The sequence below is a fragment of the Haemaphysalis longicornis genome, unplaced genomic scaffold (genome assembly GCF_048455015.1).
Source record: "Haemaphysalis longicornis isolate Haplotype H1 unplaced genomic scaffold, Haemaphysalis longicornis Haplotype H1 scaffold_8, whole genome shotgun sequence".
Lineage (NCBI taxonomy): Eukaryota > Metazoa > Arthropoda > Arachnida > Ixodida > Ixodidae > Haemaphysalis > Haemaphysalis longicornis.
Window position 1 is genome coordinate 106,128,100 of NW_027526445.1, and position 22,297 is coordinate 106,150,396.

Here is a 22,297-nt window from a genome sequence, read left to right on the forward strand (position 1 = left end):
TCAAATTGCACAGAGCCATTTCAAGGTGCACGCCACTATGACGCCACTTATCGACAGTTGAAGTTTAACCCCACAATCTCCTCTAAGCAAGTTCGAACCACTGGGATGTTCAACGCGCACGGCCATTTCGGCTCGGTCCCATGTAAGTAGTCCTAGAAGACCATACGGAAGCAAAGCGCCAATTTCGGCCATACTTTCTGCCTCCACTCGACGATAGCACGGACTCGGACACTTTCCCATACCTCACACACAAAATATTTTAATAATCAATCACTTAAAAGAAGAAAAAAAAGGGGGAACAGGCTTTTGGAACACACACCAGCGGGCGAAAGTTTCACGCGACCAAATCGATGCTCTTGTCTCACAGAAGGCTTGCCGCCAGACAGAAGGAACGTCGGGTTAGGGGAAGGCCTCAACAAGTCGAGGACAGAACGGGGACACCGTTTTCTCCAGAAAGTGGCACTTTTATCTTCAGAAGTGGGACTCGTGTAACACGCCAAGAATGCCATCAGAGCCAAGAAACGCTCTCAATTCCAAGTCCACTTGCATCTCGATCTCGAATCTGTGAAGGTCTTGGGCGGAACAGGTGGTGGGGCAGTGAAAGAACATAGCACGCACACGCAAGAAAAATGTGTCCTAAAACTAAAAAAAAAGAACACAACATTTGTAAAAGGGGAAGAAAAAAAAGCACAAGTCCTAGAAGAAACACAGGGGGTGTGAAGATGCGTCCGATTGTTCCAGGCTTCAAGGGCATCGTAGTTGCTGCCAGAGCACACACAAGCAAAGGGGTTAAGCTACGCCCGTTTCCTCAGATGATGGGAGCCACTGGCGCACGTTTTGCAGGACCTAAGGCAGCAGCAGCACACCATCTTCACTGATGATTGAATGGTAAAAACAAAAAACGTAAACCGGAAATGATGGCCACACCACAATGGAGTCTACAGTTCGAACTCAACTGACATACAGCTTGCGTTATTTCCAGCTTAGAAACGAATGCCCGCCTGACAGGCAACGAGAGACCTTATCCTTTACATGCAGATATTACCAACAAAACTGTTTTTTCGAGGTGGAAAGGAGGCTGTGTGTTGAGAGGCCCGTGCCTGCGGATGACGCGCTTTTGAAAGCCTAAACCGGGTAGAAAGTTCGGCAAGCACTAACTCAGCAAGGTTGTTCGTCGTCTGTCGCCAGCTCTGACTCTGCGCCGCTTTCGCTACTTAACGCACGGCGCCTCCGATATCGCGAACGGCAATGCGAGAAGTGTAGACGTGAAAATGGTAGGACTAGTCCCGAAGCGTCGCTAACCCATCCGCTTCATTCAACACCGCCCCTTTTCAGAAGCAAAACGCAGTAGTGACGTCACCTCAACGTGCTCAGAGAACGCCCGCGCAAGAGACCAAACGTGAAATTGGAAAATTCCAACGAAGCTACAACCTCCGGTTCAACGAGCCATCGCGCGTTTGTTGCGAGAGCTGGGATCGGGTTCGCGACGGGTTAAAACAAAACAAAAGAAACAATCACGACGAGCCGTAAAAAGTGAGCGAAGCGTGGGTTTTTCTTCTAGTCGCGGGCCTAGCGGAGGTGAAGTTCTCGGAGAGTGTGACGACCCGAGCTGGGTACGAGAAAGAGACGGGAAAAATAATATTACGAGCGGCGGAGGGAGGGAGGGGGGTGCTAAATTTGAGTTAGGCCTAACAGAGCCAGCGGCGGCTCGCCCGCGATTTCATCACTTTTGTATTTTCTTGCTTCTTTTTTCGCTTTTCTCCCCCGCTCCCTTTCTTTTTTTCCAACTCCTTGTCGCCACAGCTCCGCTTCGTCTGGCTCTTCGATGGGCTCCGTGAACCGCTCTTTTGGCCGTCGCTTCGCCCTCGGGGTGGTTTTGTACAAGTCTCTCTGAGCGGCCTCCGACGGGTCACATGGCGTATTTCCGCGTCCACTCGCGGGCCAGTTCGTTGTATTTCTCGCGGTCCGTCTTGTACGAGCGGGCGATCTCGGGAACGAGCGGGTCGTCCGGGTTGGGATCGCACAGTAGCGAGCAAATCGAGAGCAGCACTTTAGAGATGGTCAAGGCTGGCGACCACTGCGAGCGAAGGATGTCGAGGCAGATGCTGCCGTTGCTGTTGATGTTCGGGTGGTATATGCGCGTCGTGAACGCTACCTTTGGCGGCTTGAAGGGGTAGTCCGTCGGAAAGTGGATCGTGAGGAAGAACACGCCGCCTTGGTACGGGCTGTCGGGCGGTCCCATGATCGTCGCCTGCCAGTGGAAGAGGTCGTCGTTCACGGGCCCGGCCGAGCACTGCGCCGGAGGGTCGCGCTTGAGATCTTCCAGCTCCTTTTTTATTCTTTTGAGGGCCATCGCTGCTTCTGGGGTTGCCGCCGCCGGGCTCTGCTGATGCGGGTCGGTGGTGTGCGGGCGGTGAACGCGCTTCGACGCTGGGCTTGGCCGACGCGCTGTCCGCGAGGAGATCGGTGAACGGGCGCGACGAATCGCCAAAGATAGCGGGCAGCACGCTTTTGCTCTTCTTTTGACGCTGAGAGCTTCTTTTCCCCCGGCACGCACCTTCGCACCAGACAAAAAAGTCCTAGCAATCGCCACACACAGAAATACCTGCGACTGCGTCCCCTCGTTGCCACTGCTCGGCGCCGCGATCGCAGATTCCCCTAGTGAGGATGACGTCACCCACGTCGTCGTCATCGCGGGCCGTGTTGAAACATGACCGCAGTTGTCGTCAAACCGTTTCGCAACCACTTCTTTTGTGAGTATTTTTCTCCTTTTTAATACGCAGATGTCTGCGTAATGCTGGTTGCGTCATGTTAAGGTTGTCGTCCTAACAGCCCTTGATTCGCGTTTTATGCGTTTGTCTGGTTTTTATACCCGCTTTGGCGGGTTGCGAACTGAAGCGAGCAACGTTTACTAATGCAGTCAACAGCTGTTCCGGTCGAAACCGAAACCGAAACTTGCGGGCTATTCGCTTAGTGAGGGGTGAAATGGCTTGCTTTGTTTGTGGTAGACTTCAAATACAAAAAGAAACCATTTCACCCGGAGAATGTTTTGCCCAAATAGAGTGGGAAGCGAAGAAAATAAACAAGGCAATTATTTTGCATCACAAAATCTGGACGTCTTACGTGTTTCTATTTTAATGGACAGAAGTCAGCGGTTGCGCACTTCTCGGGTCGCCTTAGCGAACTCCATGCAATTTTTAGTGTAGAAAATAGCTGTGGAACTGCATAAAATCAGTCGTAATACAGTAGCAACAACTGGTCAAGACAGTCGTCAGTGCTGTTATGAGTACGCAATTGATGCGTGGATATGCTGAAGTTGGCGGGAAAAGAAATCTCACAATACCGACGGGGGACTTAAAAAGACTCAAATAAAACTGTTTGAACACGCAAATATTTTAAGTTAATCAGCACCAGTAAATTAACCACTCCGATCACTAAAGAAATTCAGACACCCCATACTAAGCAATTTTGGACCAATAGGGCACCTTGAGGTATACTGTACATTTCCATAAACGTGATATCGCTACAGGGTTATGTAGGATCACTCATACAGAACGCTTACAACGGATCTTATCTTTCCGGAACGCATTTGGTAGAACTATCTCTTAACCTTGATATTGCGCACCTTTTATTGTAGTGCCCTATGGGGAAGAGAAGTAAGTAGAAAGGCGGGGGGGGGGGGGGGGGGGGGGAGGGGAGTAAAAAAAAGATAAAGCAAGGAGTTCCTAAGGACTCAGTTCGTTAAATGCAGAATGAATGGACAATGCCTTGATGTCTCCAGTAAGGCTGAGGAGCTCCTTGTAGTTGCGAACCATGAGGTGGTGGTTCGCTAGCGACACTCGATCCGTTCCCATTTAGGTACAAGCACGGCAGTTGATGACGATTGACGATTGTTAATGGTAACCCCTTTTTAACGGAGGAATGACATGTAATCTTAGCAAAGAATCTAATATATCTATGTTGTACTCTTGGTTTAATTCTGGCGCTGCTCTTATAAGGCAGGCTCAAAATAAATTTGGTCTGTTACCGGTCGTAGCTGTCCCAGGCAATAATCCCCTTCTCTTCTCTTCTTCCAACCAGCATTCTAATCTTCTTTTAGTCACCTCTACAGCCTTAAAGTTTACTCCTTCTGTGCTAACCTTAAATCCTTGGGCTTCTGGAAGCCCAATATTTTCCTCATATAGCTTTGGATGGGTACATTCCCATTCCAATACTATCTGCCGCATAGTTTCTGTTTCTTTTCCGCAGACCACACATACCCCATGATTTTGTGCGTACTTTGCCACAAAGCTCCTAGTTCTCAATCAACCTGCTCTAGCCTCAAAAAGCAAAGCACTGTCCTTGAAATCAACGTAGCAATTTTCCTTTATGATCCAATTTCTCTGCTCTGTGCATCTCTAACGACGTTTTAGATTCCAGTTCTCTTCTCCCCATTCATTGGTTTCTATCTTCTTTGCTTCTTTTTGGCTACCTTGGCCGCCTTTGATTCTCCACTGTTTTTTCCGTATTACGTCGTTATCCTTCTAGTCATCCTTAGCCACTGCGTGCCCACGCTTTTCATGTATATGTACCTAAAAACTTTATCTGCCCACCTACATTGATCCATTGCTCTCTCAACCTCCCCTCAAAACGTATTTTACTCTGGGATTCTCGAACTTCAAACGACGCCTGGCCCATATCTCCCCGCGCTGCTTCGTTAGTTTTTTTACCATTTCCTCCTACGGCAAAACGGCCTACCGTTCTCTAGTTCGCCTCAAGGCATGATAAAGCGTCTGATTTTAAGCATAGTACCACATTCACAAATGTGAGTCCCGGAACCATTACTTATTTCAAAATTTCTCTCACTATTTCGTATTTCTTATACCCCCACTGAGATATATGCTTCATTATAGCTGCGTTCGCTTTCCTTTACTCTTGTTGCTCCTAGTGAGTTCTTCAGTAGATGTCCCATTCGTTTATCCACCCTCCCAAATATTTATATTCCTTGACTCTGGGTGATTCGCCATGCCGGATTGACGCTGCGTTAGTGCTAGTGTCCTTGAAAACCATTATTCCGGATTTTCCAGTGCTAAAAGTTAACCCGAGGTCTGTGGCTTCCTCGCCACTAATATGCATGAGCCGTTGCCTACCGCTCTGGTTATCAGCTAAAAGAACTATGTTGTCTGCGTATAACATTCACGGACTACGCTGTTGTAACACTTCGCCTTGCAACATGTGCGTGATGTTGAACCCTAACTGACTTTCTTCAAGTTTCTTTTCTAACCCTGCCATGTAAAGCATAAACAGTATTGGTCTCAAAGAGGGCCCTGTTTAAGTCCCTGATGGGTGTTGACCTGCTGTGCACATTTCTGCCCTTCCCATGTCAGCTGCACTCTATTGCCTTTATAATTGCTATAACGTTGTCATATGGCCCTGTAATGTGCAAGAACGTTACACATAATGGTCTATTCTGAGCTCTCGAAATATCAATGCACTGTGGTATCACGAATAAGTTATCATCCAAAGTGCCTGTCTTGTCCAAATCCATTCTGCAGTGCCCCTAGAATTTCATTTTCTTCCATCCATGCTTCAATTTCTTATTTTATTGCCGGCACTATGAATCTATACACCACTAATGTTGCTGTAAGGGGTATTTATGAATCAATACTGGCTTTGTTGCCTCAGCCTTTATATGTAAAATTCATCCCGTTCTGCACCCAATCCTCCTGTATTTGATTGGTTTGTATCACCTTATCTAGTGTAATGATCAACGTGCCTTACTTTTTGGTCCAAACAAGTTTATCAGCTGCATTGGTATTCCGTCCGGGCCAACTGCTCTTTTGGGGAAACCTTTGGCTCTGCTTTTTTTCCAATCAAGGTTTCTTAACTGTATTTCCCTTTCCGCAGTCTTCTGTGGTGCCGTTTTCATCCGTGTACGCTTCACTTCCTCTATTTCCCTAAACTTCTCAGTAACCACTCGATGAATATGCGCCAATGCCTGCTCTCCTTCAAAATGTTTCCCCTCATTATCCGTCAAGAATTTTTTATGACTGTCATTTTTTGAGCCTAGTGCTTTTACATGGTTCCAAAACTTCTTGGATGCGCTTTGGTTCTTCTTCCGTATTTCTGCCATTCATTGTCGCTTTTCTGTTTTCTGCTTGATCTTTGCTTGAACCAACCACTTTCTGCACTTCAAGTTTTTTTTTTTCCCGGTAGATATCCCATTTTTTCTTCAGTACCTCCGGTTCCAACCAGTTCTTTGTGTTTATCTTCTCTCGACGCCTTTTTTCGCTGGTCTATAGCCTTTTTTTATTCGTTTTATTCTATCAGGTTCTTGGCTTTCGCTTCCCTTGCCACCGGTTTCGTTGCTTGGCTTCATCCATCTTATGCTTCATGAACGTGATCATTTTGTCGTAAACCCAATTTCTGTCTGGTATACTTACTGATTTCGTCTTCCATCATATCAGCGATTCTCTTTAACTGTTCAATGTTCAAATTCCTGCACACACCCAGCGCCTTCTGCCGGTTCACTCGAAACGCTCCTTCTATTCTCTTGAGCAGCTTGCGTCCGCTGACCGGCTTCACTTGCGCAGGGGCAAAGTCGCGGGTTTTAGCGCGAACAGCTAATTGGGTTCGAGCAACCCAGCAATGCAAATATCTTTTCCAGAGCCAGTTTTTTTTTTTTTAATCTAAAATGCTCTTTTAGTCCAACTCAAATAAGGGTGTTAATTGTTATGTTTCTAGGCCAGTCTGTAGGGGCAAGGAGAGCCATATCGACACGTCTAATCATGGACGTTTAATTGACGTTCTGCATCACACCGGAAGTGACGATCTTGCACCTATCACGGAACGGAATTACGGTCGCTACGAATACATTTGTGAAGGCCCCTCTTAAACAACCCATGCTAGACCACCTTGAAGTGAGCCAACTGCAATTGGATGTAATAGTTGCGTGTCCATTTGTTGTATACCTGAGCTGCCCATGTAATGGGGGGATGTGACTCTTCAATGGCTAGTAAAGTCTGGGCACGACGCACCAAACCAGGCCTGAATTCTCAGTTTTGCCCATGTCATGTCCATTTCAGAGTGTCAGGTGTTCTGCAGTCTCCCTCAGAGAAATGCTTGAGGAACTACAATCACAAAGCACGGCCGTGGGGCTAAAAATAAGTATGAATCAATCTAAAGTAATGAGGGATAAGCATGCCAAGAACGTCTTTTTCAGCTTAGTAAGAATGTAAGTACCTCGGACGGATGGTCAGTGCTGACCTCAACCACGAAAGAGAAATCCGGCGCAGAATAGGCATGGGCTTGGTAGCACTAGGCAAGTACTCGTAAGTAGTGAAAAGTGAGGTACCTCTGTCACTCAAAAGAAAAATCTACAACCAGGGCATACTACCGGTTATGACATACGGGGCTGAAACTTGGCGCCTTCCAAAAGAAGTAGAAACCAAACTTACGTCGGTTCAACTGGCCACGGAACGAATAGCGTTAGGAGTAACATTCAGGGACAGGAAACGAGCTACCTGGACCAGAGAGCAAACTAGGGTTGACGATATCATTGTTCAAATAAAAATTACGCCCACCTCCCATCGCGAAAACCCTGGTGGGATGCGACGCCGAGGGGGTTCAAGCGCAAGCGGAGAGCAACCGTCGACCGAAAGGCCGCCGGAGAGCGGCACACCGGTTATATTCTAGGCACTATATATGCGCAGCGCGCTCGAAGGAGAGGAAACCGCGGAGAGAGAGAGTACTGTACATGCGCAGCACCGCGCGCAGCGCTGCCCACCGGCGGAGTGAGAGCGCGCTAGGCCGCACACGCTCTCACCTGGGCACGCGCCGGCGCCAGTGCGTCTGCCGCGGCTATGACGCAACACAATCCAACACAATCCACTTTAATCCAATCCAATCCAAACCCAATCTAAGCCAAGCCAACCCAATTGAATCCAGTCCAATGCCCCTCGCGAGAGTGTGTTCGCTATCGGAGAGGAGAGCGGGAGAGTGGCTGCGGACAACGGACGCACGCCGCGGACAACAACGGACGCACGCAGGAAGGACAGGGCCGCCGACAAGAGATGCTCTGAGTGTCGCATCTAAAAAGAAAGAAATGGACTTGGGATAGCCATGTAGTGAGACGAACTGACAACCGGCGGACAATGAGGGTAACAGGGTGGATACCATGAGATAGGTCTAGAAGAAGGGGAAGGCCGTCATCCAGATGGAGGGATGAAATCGGGAAATTCAGTGGCCAACAGTGGACTCGAGCGGCGCAGGACAGGAGCTGTTGGAAGTCAGTGGGAGAGGCCTTCGTCCTACAGTGAACCTGAGTAGGCTGCTATTGATGATGATCGGAGTGTCTTTTTCGACCGAGCCCTGACTGGCTGGAAGCCGACAACCTCGGACGTAGCCAAAGAAATAGAGACTGACGACAACATCACACAGATGGACAGCCGCCTGGCCCATCTTCTTGATGCCAAGAAATCTATAAAGGCCCGCTGGAAGACGCAGCGTACGAACCGTCGACTCCGCAAGAAGGTGACAATCCTTAATAGACAAATAGAAGCCCATTGTAAGGTACTATGCACCCAGAAGTGGCACGAAGTCTGCAATGCAGCCGACGGGCAGCTCCACATGAGCAAGACTTGGAACCTACTTAGACACCTCCTGGACGAAACCCGGACAAAGAGTCACAATCACAACACGCTCAATCGAATCCTGCACAGAGCCGTGGTAGAAATGGGAGAAAGTGAAGTGGAACGCCGGCTGGACGAAAAGTACCTGCCGACAACACCTACAGACAATCACCCACAATACGCTGGAAACGTCAACGAGGACTTAGTTCGCGATATAGAGGTGTGGGAAGTTCGAGCGGCCTTACGGAAACTCAACTGTAAATCGGCAGCGGGACCTGACCGGGTCACTAACAAGGCACTCAAGAATCTCAACGGCCCTGCGACCGAGGCACTCACGAGGTATTACAACAAGTGCTGGCGCGAAGGCTGTCTCCCACGACAATGGAAGACTCTTCGCACTATCCTAATACTGAAAACCGGGACACCACCCAGCATCGAACATTTCCAGCCTATCTCTCTGACCTCATGCGTAGGTAAAGTCTTGGAACATGTATTGCTGAATCGTTGGCAACGCTACTTGGAAGACAGCGCACTCTATCTCAACACTCTTGTGGGCTTTCGAGGAAAGCTGAGTACCCAGGACGCAATGCTGCTCCTCAAGCACGAAATAGTGGATAACACCTCCACCAGAGACAATAGAGCAATACTAGGACTTGACCTACAAAGCGCATTTGACAAGGTTCGACACTCTGCAATCCTTCACCAGGTGTCCCACCTGAACATGGGCAAACGCACATACAATTATATCAGAGACTTCCTCACTGAGCGCTGCACTCAGATCTGCGCGGGTCATCTGGAACTACCCGAAAAGCAACTGGGCAGCGGGGGGGGGGGGGGCGGGGGGGGGGGGGGGGGGGGGGCCCGCAGGGGTCTGTCATCTCCCCGCAGCTCTTTAATCTGGTCAGGATTGGCGCCGCCAACCGCCTCGATCAAGTGCAGGGTGTTCGGTACACCATCTATGCCGACGATGTCACCCTCTGGGTCTCGGGAGGCAGCGACGGTCACATTGAAGACACGCAACAGAAAGCGGTCGATACCATAGAGGAACAACTCGAGGGGTCGGGCCTTGTCTGCTCCCCAGCTAAATCAGAACTCCTGATCATACAAAGGGTGGGAGAAAGAAAGACTATGCCCATAACATCCAGGTGCACACAAAGGAGGGGCAAACAATCCCAGAGGTCTCAAAATTCAGAGTTCTGGGGCTTCTACTGGAGCGCGGCTGCGGTAACGGCGCCACGGTCACCAAGATCACATCAAAGGCAATATCTGCATCCCACCTAATCCGACGCGTTTCAAACAGGAAAACAGGCACGAAGAAGAGAAGTTTGCTGCGACTTATACAATCCTTTGCCATCAGTCACATATCCGACGCGTTTCAAACAGGAAAACAGGCACGAGGAAGAGAAGTTCGCTGCGACTTATACAATCCTTTGCCATCAGTCGCATAGCCTACGTAGACGCGTTCCACAATTGGAGACGGCAAGAACAGGACCGACTCAATGCAGCAATGCGCAAAATATACAAGCTCGCATTAGGCCTCCTCCAGAGTGCCAGCACTGAACGGCTTCTCACCCTAGGTGTACACAACACTCTGGAGGAAATTACGGAGGTGCAACGAACTGCACAGCTAGAGAGGCTATCAGCAACACGAACTGGTCGATACATTCTCCATCGACTGAACCTCGTACCCACGAGAGAAAGAGAGACAACTAATAACAAGATACCGGAGGAGATACACCAACAATTTGGGGTGCCCCCGCTCCCGCGAAATATGCACCCAGAGCACAACCGGGAAAGGAGGTTGGCCAGGGCAAAAGCTCTGATCGACCTTCACGCCAACGACAACGGGGCTGTATATCTATAGATGCGGCCCAGTATCAGCAGAGAAACACCTACGCAGCCACAGGGATCGCGGCAACGACGGGCAACGTCAAGATCGCAGCATCCATCCAGGCTCCAAGTGCAACGCAAGCAGAAGAGATGGCTATCGCCCTGGCCATCACAATTCCCACGACCACGACAATCCTCAGCGACTCCAAGTCAGCGATAATGAACTATGCCAGGGGAAATGTGTGCGCGGCTGCTGCCCATATTCACTCTCAAGTACGGGAACGCAACCTCGCCATCTATCTCAAGTGGTTCCCCGCCCACATGGGACCCCACATCTCTGGTAAAGGGAAAACCAACCATAACGAGACTACCCATGCTGCAGCGCGAGATCTTACCAACCGCACTGCAGCAGAAGTCGACACTGATACTTCGGAATCGTACAACGCGGGCAAGGAACCCATGACTACCTACAGCGAGATTGTCACCTGGTACCGACTCAGCAGGCGGACCATGCCTCCTCCACACCCGGGCCTAACTCGAGCGGAAGCAGTCCTCTACCAACAATTATAAACACACTCTGTCCTTACACCAGCCCTTGCCCGATACGTATGCCCCGAGGTGTACGAAACGGACATCTGCCGCCTATGTAAAGACCAAAGAGCTGCACTGGCTCATATCTTAAGGCAATGCAACAACGCAGTAACGGGAACAACGTTTCCTCAGGAAATAGAAGATGACAAGTGCAGCGCTAACCTAGACATACAGCTCCAGGCGGTCAACACTATCATCGCAGCACTGGAGCTACAACGGCCGTCAAGCAGGAGCAGCGCCAAGGGGACCACCGGGAGTGTCCGGGACCTGGATCGAGTCGCTCCTGGGATGTCCATGAACCCCTCTACCGAAGACTAACCATCGGCCTGTATTGGCGCCTTAACAGGTTTCCTCCTCATGTGCATTAACATGAGTTTTCAATAAAGTTTCACTCACTCACTCACGACCGAATATGGCGCAGCACATCTATTGGACAGAGTCCTCGCAACCACCCACGACTGAAACGGACGGGCAATGGACTTTTTAGAAACGGACACAACTCACAATTCCGACCCAGGGTTGCAAAGTCCGGTGCAGTGTTGGTATGGGAATAAGGACATCGTGTAGGTAGTTTGGCGGTGAACAATTTGCGATGGCTTTTGTAAGGAGACTGGTAATGAAGATTTCGCTTGAGCGGTGAAGACGGGGTTCGGGTCTGGCAAAAGGTGACCGGGGTAGCCAGCTGGAGTTTTGTCTTTTTGGCGGTAGCATTGGTCCTTGTACTGGTGCATGCGAATAGCTGGAAAGAACGAGGGAGGCCGCCGGCCCTCCCCTCCCCTCAACCTAAGCACGAGCGGAGGGTGGGAAGATTGTACTCTCTTGCACGACCTCATAGGGCCGCCAGGTAAGGGGGGTTTTATATTCGGTACGAACGGTCGGAAAAGTACATCGCTGAAAACTTCACAACTTTGGTGAGATTAACCGTAAAAGTGGTGGGATGTTTCAAAGCTCTGCAGATCCAGTAATTTGAAAAATAATAGGCAAAGGTGACGCTGAACAACACCGAGCAAAATCGATTTGGTTTTGTCCTGAAATATGAATACAAGACTCGTCGAACAAGATTGATCGCGCGCACAGAAGAAAATCGACAGCAAAATGTTCTCAGTGCTTTGGTGAGGAATTACCCGCAGTACCGTCCGACAGCGCTGCAGGTGACAGTTTCGACGGTCAAGGTGGTCTCGATAGCGTCGGCGACGGAACCCAATCCTCCGCCAGAGAGATAAAAGTGATTCTGTACAGTCCGAGCGAGCGCTCGGTCCTCCGTCAGGGAGCGCGACATCACTGTCCAACGGCAATGCGCGACTCGGCATAGAGTTAATACTACTCGACTCGGAGACTGCGTGACATAAAAGCCGCGTACCGTGACCTCATTTTAAGCGCATAACGCGCAATACGCATAAGAATAAGTAATTTCGTATATGTACAGTTCCACATGCAACAAACCAACATGGAGAACGTGATACAGTTGCCCGATGCAGTGCAGCACCCTATGACCGTGATGTATTTAACCAGCATTTAACAACTGTTTGACCCGCATTGGCTCAGCTGCTATACTATGCGCAGTGCTGCTGAGCCCAAGGGCGCGGGTTCGACCCCGGCCGCGGCGGCCGCCTTCCAGGTAGGGGGCGAAAGCGCTCGTGCGTCGAGATTTCGCGCAGGTTAAAAATTCCCTGGTGGTCAAAATGATATTCAGGAGAGCTCCATCACGGCGCGCCCCATAGCTCAGATGTTAGTTCGGCGCGCTAAACACCGGAAATCTGAATATGAAATATTTTTGCGCACCGAATTCACGGATCACTTCCGCTTGGATCAGCTGCGTAGAGCTGGCCTTGGGAGCAGTAGAGTGCACTGTAGTAAGTGCAAGCCCCTCTGAAATCAATGGGCAATACCTTTTATATAGAGCAAAAGCTGTACTACGCCCCGATTCGAGCGCTGTGAGAGCCTGAGACATGCCGTTGAAAATTACCCCAATCCACTACCAATTTTTTTGTAGGCTTATAGGCCAAATTTGCATCATTACAACCTCACTGAGCACGTTCAGGGAGGAATGCACTCTCCGAATTTCTACTTTGAAAATCCATGTGGTTGGTGCCATGCTATATCATTCCCCGAAACCTGGTTACGCTGACGTACCTGCAGTGCTCACTGCGTGTTCAGTGCACGTGTGTAGTTCTTGTGTTTTTGTATATTCGTTGTTGTACTCACTTTTCCTACCAGGGTTCCTTGTGGCCTCCCTGCCTTCTTCTCCTCCGGTATATTTCGCCGCACGCGGAATAAGGCCACCAGTTGCCAGTCAGCGCCGTGTACTTTCGGGCCTCGTATCTTATATTATCGCTGTTTTAAAATCGGATAGTATGAATATAATCATGCAGTAGATGCAGCTATGTGGCGCGCTGCGAAACCTCGAGCAAAGGCAAACTTTCCGGAAGCACTGTGAGCATATATAGTCTGATTGACTTTGATTCTTGGGTTTAACGCACCAACGCGCTGCACAGGCGATGAGGCACGCCGTAGTGGAGGGCTTCGGATTCATTTTGACCACCTGGGGACCTCGTGCGCCGAAATCTCGAACACACGGGCGTTTTCGTTCTTCGCCTCCATCAGAAAAGCAGTGTGGGCATAGTACGTGTTAAACCTGGGCAATTTTTGTTTTAGTTTAAACTTTACAGCGGCGACCTGTCTTTGTACCGGACAGTAACAACAGTTGCGGTTTTTCGTAGGCACCCTAAAAAAATGTTTTTTCGTAGGCGCTCGTCCGAGACATGGTTGCGCGATTGCAACGATGCCTCTAGTTCCATTTGATCCTGTCATGTGAATGCTAACGTACATTTATTAACACACTGATGACTCTGTCAGCAGTTTTTTGCCCTAGTAGATCCCTCCTCACGTTGTGCAGCGCGAAATTTCAAGCGTTCTAATATTTTTGCGTTTGTGTTCGGTGAAAAATGACTTTCATGGCTGGAATGGAGGTGAATGGGATTTTAAAGGCTAGTTCTTACAAAATTACACAAAAAGGATTTGGCTTTGTTTTCGTGGCTTCTTGAAGGTGTATTTAGAAAACAGGAATGCGCGATTAGGACATGTGGTGTTTATTTAACGACCCCCGGATTAGAGAGGAATCTGGCGCTAGCGTCTATGCAGATAACATCAAGGCCGTCATGGGCCGCTATTATACTATGGTGGCTAGAATGGCCCATTCTAGCTACCCTAATTATACCATGCGCTCGCCTTCATTTCATCATTTGCTTGGATTGAAACGTTTTAGTGGCCGTATATTCGAACACAGTGCCACAAAAACGCCAATAACGGTGTGTTACTATGTAAGTGGAAAGTAAAACAGGTTGTTTTAAAGCGAAAGAAAAAGGAAGTAAAGCGTATTTTCCCCGGAACGGTTGTGCCTACTATTCCGCAGGTCAAGGCTGGTAGTTAACAGCCATGTTAATATTTTGGGAGAGACTCATTAGAGACTCTCATTGTATTAATTTTACGATTATTTAAAACAATAAGTTTTTTGAAAAGCGTGGAAATGGTTTTGAGCGCGCCTATGAAAACTTCGCCTTCGTGGTGAACCGCTGCGCCCACCGTCAGCTACAGTTTAAGAAAATTTGTTGCTGAGCGAGTTGGTTCATACTTGAAGAAAAAGGAAAACGCGGAAATGGAGGCGAAAAGCAAAAATGCCCGTGTGTACGAGATTTCGGCGCACGTTAAAGATCCGCAGGTGGTCAAAATTAGCCCGGAGCCATGTATACGGCGCGCCTCATCGCCTGCGTTGCGTCGGCGTGTTAAACCCTATAATAAATCAATCAAATCAATCAAAACGCCGCGTTAAACCGTCGTTAGCGTAGACAAGATATGGACGGCCGCAGGCGCCTTAACTGTCGTGTCTGGTCTTCGTCGAAGTACATTCGGTTTCTTTTTTTCGTAAGCTGCAACTTTCGCTGCGGCATATTATCCGCTCGGTCGTACGTTCCTTCGACTCCGGCATGACCAATGTTAGGTCAGTTGATCACGCACTGCCTGCTCTTTCACCAAGCAGATCGTAGACGTGCTAATGCATAGTAACTCTATGCCTCATCCTTCTCCTAATCAGCTCTATCATCATCATTATCACCATGATCATCATCATAATTAGCAGCGGCGGCGGCAGCCTGTTATGCCCAGTAGTATTAACTATATGGTTATGCCCACCGCAGGTTGAAGAAAGCCAGCCAGCTTGTGGTAAAATGTTCGGCGTTCACTGAACCAAGCGAAAGCGCGAAGGAAGAATGCAGCTGGTTGTTACGGACGTTCCGCCTTTTATCTTTTATCTCAGCAAAGGCGTGTCTGCGAGTCAGACGAGGGGACGTTCTAAACCGGTGTTTTGAGAGGTCGTTTCCGGTCTGACTGGGCAGCCGGAAAGAAGGAATGGGAAATGCGCAGGAGGGAAATTCTGCCACGGGATGTGAGTGAAGGCAGGGAGATATTTTGTCTTAGGACGATTGCTGACCTGGAATACCGTGACGTAATCATACGTGCAGCGCCCCTCCCTCTCCCTTTTTTGTCACTTTTATACTTTCGGTGAGATAAGCTTGTTAGGAATGAAAGGTGAATGACAGGAGCTGGAGTTGTGGTCGCGCGTAAATATCCTATACCGGGGAACAACTTAAGAACGAACAGCAACGGAAGTTGCCGCTGTGCCTCGTCACCGCAGCCGTATGTTATTCCGCGCGGCGCAAGTAGTGGGTCACTGGGAATGTTTTGAACATGGAACGAGCTGTTTGCGTTATTCTTTGGACTTAATATGCTTATTAAGTACTGCAGCGACGACAAACAAACTATGTGAGAAACGTCAGACGATAGAGAGAGAGAGAGAGAGGGAGAGAGAGAGAGAGAGAGAGAGAGAGAGAGAGAGAGAGAGAGAGAGAGAGAGAGAGAGAGAGAGAGAGAGAGAGAGAGAGAGAGAGTAAATATCTATTGAAAAGGAGAAGAGGCTGCCTGAGAAAATGATCTTGTGCGTGCTACTTCCCACTGGGGGAGGGTACTGGGGACAGAAAGAGAAAGGAATGAATATGGGAGGTATGGGAAATGACAATGAAAGCGACAAATGATCTATGTACAAGCAGTAAAACCAATGAGAGTCTCACATAAAATGGGGCGCTGAATAATCAATCAATCAATCAATCAATCAATCAATCAATCAATCAATCAATCAATCAATCAATCAATCAATCAATCAATCAATCAATCAATCAATCAATCAATCAATCAATCCTTTATTGTAAGAAACCAATATACATAGTTTGTTACAGGGACAGAGACTAAAGGCTAAATCGCCTGACGAGGACTCTGTCCCTCTGCAGTTCAACAACGTTGCGTGTACTTCTTACGCAAAAGATATAGACAGTTTGGGTATCTGTACAGAGCAAAGTTTGCAACACAAAAAAAAAGAGAAAAAAAATCTAAAGCAACTTGTCTAGTAAAAGAACACCAGGAAAATAACTACCCAAAATATATACGAGCAAGTTCACAACATAATATAAAGCAGTTGATACAACCGATACCTAAAAAAAAAAATAAAAATAAAACGTTTACAACTGATCAAATTGTTACAACGATAGTGCATGCATTTCTCATGACACAGTGTATAACTATACACATGTGTATAATTTTTCGCTAAGCACGGTAACGCCATTCACAAAAATAAAGGAAGCAAGAAAAACAAACCAGAAAATTTCAGCTAGATTGCGTGAACAAAAAATGGCAGGCAATATCAATTGGTATAGTGGAGACCGAGTGACTGCAATACATTCTTAATGTGCTGTTTAAACGCACTTACCGAACGCGTGAAATCTATTTTACCATTTAACTTATTAAGTATAAAAAGTGTTTGATATCCAGTTGTGTGTTTGCCATAATTTGTCCTGGTTTTGTCCTGGTTTGCCATAATTTGTCCTGGTTGTAATAACATGATTACAGTCCAATCTTCGGCACATGACTATCGTCAATAACAAAAAAAAAACTACTGAGACATTATTTCGCAGTCTGTTACATTTCGTAGCAGCCTAGAGCCGAGAATCCAGAGAGGAGTCACTAAGAAATATAAGCAGGGCTTTAACGGCTCGGCTAATTGTTTCCTGTTGCCGGCCCACGTGCCCAAAATCTTTTGTTCGGACAGAGGGAGGCAGGCGATATCACGCATTCATACCAATCTCCTTTCAAAACGCGAGCGCCCGTTGACACCAGGGTCCGTCGCTTCGACGGAGTGATGCCGTACATGAGCTATTGCCGTTCTAACTTGTTCCCGAGAATAGCGTATTATTTAATTCAAATTTTCTGGCTTTAACGCGCCGTAGCTACGGGTGGGCTTGGAAGTGCGCAATAGTGGAGGGCTCCGGATTAATGTCGACCAACTGGGAAGCTTTAACGTGCGCCGAAATCTCGCCAAACGGGCGTTTTCGCTCTTCGCCTCCATCTGAAAAGCGGCCGCCGCGGCCGGGATCGAATATGCTAAGGTCGCGGTCTCTACATCAAAGGATGCGTCTCAAATCGCGTCGTAAACATCGCACGCGGATTGTCACTGTGGTTTATTTATGTTTCATCCACTAGAGGAACGGTTTCATATAACCCCTAATCATTTCTGAGCAGAGGTTTGTTTATTTTCCACACAGACAGTGCGGACGTCCTAGCGGTCCAAACAGGCAGGTTAACTGCAGCGATGTTGATTACAAGCGTTTAAAAGAATTTTCTTCAGAGAACCCTACGACATGAGATCGCGGTGAAGTAGTGTTCAGTTGTGTAGGCGAAAATATCACCAAAATAATTTGGTTCGAGCGATAAATTGGTAACGTGTAGGTAGGTTTTACTGTTATAACCGATTTTCGATTTTCCTGTGAAAGAATAGGCAGAGGAGCTTAAGCCTTGCTATATTTCGGCATTTCTGAGCTGGTTCTAGCTGTAGCTGTTGTAGTATGCTCGTGGAGGATGATCTGGAATCTGAATCAGAAAGAATAAATCGTGCAGTGTACCCTTGCATCTGCCGTATAGCCCTCCTGCGCTGCCCAGGGGGCGCTGCGCAAGCGGCTTGAGATAAATGCGACGGGCAGATAACGTGGCAAAGCGGCAATAGAGTCTTGCATAGACTACGGCCTGGTCTCTGAGCACACGTACGAGCGGTTTAACCAAATGACGATAGATGAAGAATGAGAAAATAGCCTTGGCAGCGACCACAGGCGTATAATCATGAAATTTGACAGTGGAGGGCTAGGCAGGAAACACCTGAGGTTGGGCTCCCGAAATTAAGCGAAAAGCAGATAGCAGACATCGTCAGTAGAATCGAAAGAGAATTAGAGGCCCAGCCCACGAAGGTGTGGGAATATGACGAGGTTGTGAGTTGTGTACAAAAGGAAATAAACAAAGTAAGGAAAAAATTGGGCCCATCTCCCCGCGAGGGGGACTCGAGTAAATGCGTCGCATAGGGGGTGGGTGTATTGCGTTAACGTTTAGTGTTTGGGGAGTTGGTGGTAGTGAATGCGTTGTATCAGCAGCTTCTTGACGTAGTTTGAATGAGTCAAGGATATAAGGCGCGTTCGTAGCCTCCCATTCTGTGTCGGTTTTGTGGCGCAGTGGGTAGAGCACCATGTACATTGCGTTCCGCCCGCAGGGTCGAGGGATCGAAACCAGGCGCCTGATAGTATTTTTTTATATAGTGTAGGGGGAGGGGTGCGGACTACGACTACGGACGTCAACGCGGGTGACATCGTGAGTTACTGAAATGCTCTGCATTTAAAAAAAAAACCGCTGGAGGGCTAAAAGGAAACTACGAAGCTGGTGGGACAAGGAAATTAAACTGGCTATTGAAGAGCGACAACGCGCTTCTAGATTTTACAGAAAGGCAAAACAAATGGAATATCAGGATGAAGAGGTGCAGTTATGGTGGAGCCGGTACCGAGAAAAGAAATTTGAGGTGCAAAAACTAGTACAAGCAAATATTAAAACTGCGAGTGGGAAATGGGCATCAGGTATACGTAAGAAGGAAAAGAGCGCCCCCCAAAAAATCCGGAATCATTTAAACGCATTGGGAACGACGACTAAAGAGGTGCAGACTCACATACAGGACGGGGACGGTAACGTTCTCCTAGGGGACAGCGCATTAAAATACCTACATAGAGTCATTGCAAATACTTTCGGCCAAACACGCGAGATATCGGCTAACCGGAAACAGGTGGCCAATAGAAGAGCGACAGATACAAAATTTAATATCGAATTTTTGGACTGGAAAAAGGCAGAACACAGTGTTCCCAAAAGTACGGCAACAGGACCGGATGGAATCCCAATAGAGATTATCAACCATTTGGGACCAGCGGGAAAGGCGCACTATTATACAGGCCGATTATACAGTCAAGTCAGTGCTCTATAGATTAGCTATACAAGCCATCAAAGCCGAGTTGTTGAAGTGGGTGGAAAGTAACGGTATTTTAGGGGAACTGCAAAATGGATTTCGTCCGGGTCGACGCTTAGAAGACAATAGTTTCGTATTAAACCAGACCATCGAAATTTTGGCAGTACAGGGCAGACCAACATGGCTACTGTTTCTGGACATAAAAGGAGCCTATGACAACGTAGATAGGGGATTGTTGTGGCATATACTGGAAGAAGAGGGGATTGGGTCAGAATTTGTAGGGCTGCTAAGGGCAATATATAAGGATAACAAGGCGCATATTACATGGGAAGGGCGTACAGGCACAGAGCCCGTGTACATTCGAAGAGGTTTAAAACAGAGGTGCCCCCTTTCGCCATTGCTGTTCACACTTTACATTAGAGAAATGGAAAGACGATTGGAGGAGAGTGTATTAGGCTTTCACTTGTCGTACCCAAGCAACGGAGAGTTGTTGGAGCAACGGATTCCGGGATTGATGTACGCGGACGATATAGTGAAGCTGGAAGATAATGCGAAAGACCTCCAAAAACCGGCCGACATTTGTGGTGATGAGGCACAGTACCTGCCTACATTTTAACCTACAGAAATCTGGAGTCACGGTGTTTAACGAGGAAGCGCATACAACACCAATAAGGATTAAACAGGAAGTCATATACTATTAGTAAATAAGTACAAATACTTGGGGATCTGGCTTAATAAAGGAAAAGGCTATCTGAATGCCCATGAAGAACACCTCAAACTGAAAGGGAGACGAAATGCAGAAGTAATGAAACATAGAGCACTTTGGGGATACAATAACTACGAGGTAGTGCGAGGCATCTGGAAAGGGGTAATGGTGCCGGCGGTCACGTTCTCTAATGCCGTATTATGCTTAAAGTCAGATATCCTGTCGGGACTGGAGGTTAACCAAAAGGCAGTCGGCAGATTAGCACTGGGAGGTCACAGTAAGGCGACAAATGAGGCGGTACAAGGCGATATGGGTTGGGCTTCATTTGAGTCAAGGGAAGCGCAAAGTAAAATACGTTTTGAGGAGCGGCTGAGACATTTAGATGAGAAGAACTGGGCAGCCAGAGTGCACAGGTACGTGTACCTTAAAAGTGTGGACACCCAATGGCGGAAGAGGACGCGAAAGCTGGCGACTAAATATACCTTGACCGCGGCAAATAAACAAGGGGGGGGGGGGCAGTTAAAAAGCAAGTGAAGGAAACAGAGACGCTCATGTGGAAAGAGAGGATGGAGAAGAAGGGATCGCTGGGAATCTACAAAGCAGGCAAAAAAGAGATCCGGAAAGATAACTTTTATGGCAGCAATAAAGGTAGTGCGTTGCTCTTTGATGCGCGGGCTGGCTGCTTGAGAACTCGAACTTACAGGAGCAAATATTCGTCCCAGGATGAGACATGTGTTGTATGTGGCAGGGATAAAGAAACAATCGACCACATAGTGATAGGATGCCAAAAGATTCAGCCGGATAGAATTGGGGGGAAAGTCCTACTTCCTGAGGCACTGGGCTTCGCAGTTGATGGAAGCATTAACTGGTCATCAGTAGGTATTACTAAGCAGCGGCTAGAGTATTGGTGGAAAAAAAGCAGGGAAGTCGATAAAATGTCATCCCAGCCAGGGGTAGCGGCAGGACAGAATGAAAAAGAAATCTGAGTTGAGGGATTGAATTTAAATTCAAACTACTAAGATAGGCTAGATGGCGCACGCCGTCACCCTGATTCAAAGGGGAGGCCTTTATGCATCATCATAATCATCATAGTCATCATCATCAGCACGGGCAATACTTCCGGGTAGTACAAAGATGCGCTGGTCCCATATGAGGCTCCGTGCAGTCAAGTTTGCCGAACGGGCGTAGCGCCATCTACCGCGCCTCCGCGCAACACTGGGTAGGCCGAGGCGCACCGTCCTGGCCGGCCGCCTGCTTTAGGCACTGTGCACGCGCCCTTGCAAAGGCTTCTATCAAGTGGTTAGGTGCGCTTAAGCGGCTCAAGTTTGCGCAATACGCTGCAACGGCGACAGGATGGAGTGTTATCGACCGAGAGGCTTTAAAAAGAAACAAAGCGCAGAAGGAAAGGTACCGCCTTCGCTGCCCCGAATCGTCCGAGTTGGGAAGGCTGGTCGCTGGTCACAGCCTCACAGGCGGCACAATTCCGTGATTTTTTTAGAAAATACAACGGCAATGACTACCAATCAGATTGCATGCTGCTGTCAAAGTAAAGTTTATCCGTTTGCCAGCTGTTAATACTCGTGAGCTTACAGTAAATTTCCCCTCCTAGCGAATACCGCGCGCATTGGCAGTATTTGCACGAAGGTTGGTTTTTCTGCTTTGTGCATGAGTCTTCCGCGGAGTTTATAATGAAAATTCATGCGGCATGTAACACTCAGCTGCCGTTTTAACGGGGCTCACAACAGCAACTTCACAGAACAACAAAAAATAAACGGAGTTTATGATGATTCTAATATTTGGAGGCCCTGCTTACCCCGTAAAAAGGAAGAGGTAGTCTTGCAGCGAAACCCGTGTACATTGTGAATTCACGGAAAGGGAGACAGAAGGCACAGAGGTTGTAGTCTTTCGCTCCTGAGGCGATAGTTGACTTGGTGCACGGAGCAAGAAAGCTTGCTCGCTCCGTGTTATCGGGGGGGGGGACGAACTGGCACCAGCCGGAACGAACTGTCAGGGGCGAGGAGCAAGGTGCATTCTGGGAATGTTTGGCGATAATTCAAGCCGTGAAATTGAAAATCGTCGTCAGGTTCGTTTCCCGGCCGCAGCGGCCGCTTTTCCGATAGAGGCGAAAAGCGACAACGCCCTCGTGGTCGAGATTCTGGCCACGTGAAAGATCCCCAGGTGGTC

The 22,297-nt window shown here is 48.2% G+C and overlaps 1 pseudogene; it reads right to left on the reverse strand.

Moving 5' to 3' along the window:
- Positions 1–239: 239 nt before the first annotated feature.
- LOC144148659 (ubiquitin-conjugating enzyme E2-17 kDa pseudogene) lies at positions 240–2,654 on the reverse strand (annotated as a pseudogene).
- Positions 2,655–22,297: the final 19,643 nt, after the last annotated feature.